We start from the raw sequence: 1,786 nt of genomic DNA on the forward strand, positions 1-1,786 counted from the left end.
GTTTGACCAAGACAAGGAAATCACTTCCAGATACAGCTATAAGTTTCTTTAGCTCAAATTCATTTCTCAAAAATAAAGTCTACAATACTAATAATTTATTAGCGTATAAGGGATTACTACTTTATATTATTTATAATAGTAATGTATTAGGGTGACCAACTCATCCTGGTATGCCTGGAACTTCCTAGGGTTTTCTGGTTTTCGCGCTGAAAATCTTATATGCTGGAAACCCTCCAGTCTCAGGCAAATCAGAACAGGTGGTCCAAATACCGATATGTTCTTGACAAAATGTCATTTCAAAAATAGTTTACCCACTTAAATGAGCAAGTTAAAAGAAAATAGATTCAACATTTTTTAAAAAACGTACAACAGTACTTACAGTTTTCATTTAAATTTGTCAAGTGGAATTTGGATAAATAGAGTGTGTATTTTAAGTAGTCGTGGTATTTTCAATGTTCACTTTTGGTTCAAATTTTATGTTATTTTGAGAGCTTATGGGAAGATGGCGGAAGAGTAAGACGCGGAGATCACCTGCCTCCCCACAGATACACCAGAAATACATCTACACGTGGAACAACTCCTACAGAACACCTGCTGAACGCTGGCAGAAGACCTCAGACCTCCCAAAAGGCAAGAACCACCCCCCCGCCCCCACGTACTTGGGTAGGGCAAAAGAAAAAACAGAGACAAAAGGATAGGGACGGGACCTGCACCAGTGGGAGGCAACTGTGAAGGAGGAAAAGTTTCCACACACTAGGAAGCCCCTTCGCGGGCGGAGACTGCGGCTGCGGAGGGGGAAAGCTTTGGTGCTGCGGCGGAGAGCACAGCAACAGGGGTGCGGGGGGCAAAGCGGGGAGATTCCCGCACAGAGGATCAGGGCCGACCGGCACTCACCAGCCCGAGAGGCTTGTCTGCTCCCCCGCCGCGGCGGGCGGGGCTGGGAGCTGAGGCTCGGACTTCGGTCGGAGCGCAGGGAGAGGACTGGGGTTCGCGGCGTGAACACAGCCTGCAGGGGGTTAGTGCGCCACGGCTAGCCGGGAGGGAGTCCGGGGAAAAGACTGGACCTGCAGAAGAGGCAAGAGACTTTTTCTTACCTCCTTGTTTCCTGGTGCGTGAGGAGAGGGGATTCAGAGCGCTGCTTAAAGGAGCTCCAGAGATGGGCGCGAGCCGCGGCTAAAAGCGCGGACCCCAGAGACAGGCATGAGACGCTAAGGCTGCTGCTGCCGCCAACAAGAAGCCTGTGTGCGAGCACAGGTTACTATCCACACCCCGCTTCCGGGGAGCCTGTCCAGCCCGCCACTGCCAAGGTCTCGGGATCCAGGTACAACTTCCCCAGGAGGACGCCCGGAGCGCCTCAGGCTCGTGCAACGTCACGCCGGCGTCTGCCGCCGCAGGCCCGCCCCGCACGCAGTGCCCCTCCCTCCCACCCCCAACCCCACCCCCCCCCCGGCCTGAGCCGGCGACCTACACGCAGAGGCGGGGCCAAATCCAAAGCTGAGCCCCTGGGAGCTGTGAGAACAAAGAAGAGAAAGGGAAATCTCTCCCAGCTGCCGCAGAAGCAGCGGATTAAAGCTCCACAATCAACTTGATATACCCTGCATCTGTGGAATACCTGAAGAGACAACGAATCATCCCAAATTAAGGAGGTGGACTTTGGGAGCAAGATTTATGATTTTTTCCCTTTTTCCTCTTTTTCTGAGTGTGTATGTGTATGCTTCTGTGTGAGATTATGTCTATACAGCTTTGCTTCCACCATTTGTCCTAGGGTTCTATCTGTCCGTTTTTT

The sequence above is a fragment of the Aethalodelphis obliquidens genome, unplaced genomic scaffold, assembly GCF_003676395.1.
Source record: "Aethalodelphis obliquidens isolate GAN/ISIS:26980383/991018 unplaced genomic scaffold, ASM367639v1 scaffold31, whole genome shotgun sequence".
NCBI classification, from domain to species: domain Eukaryota; kingdom Metazoa; phylum Chordata; class Mammalia; order Artiodactyla; family Delphinidae; genus Aethalodelphis; species Aethalodelphis obliquidens.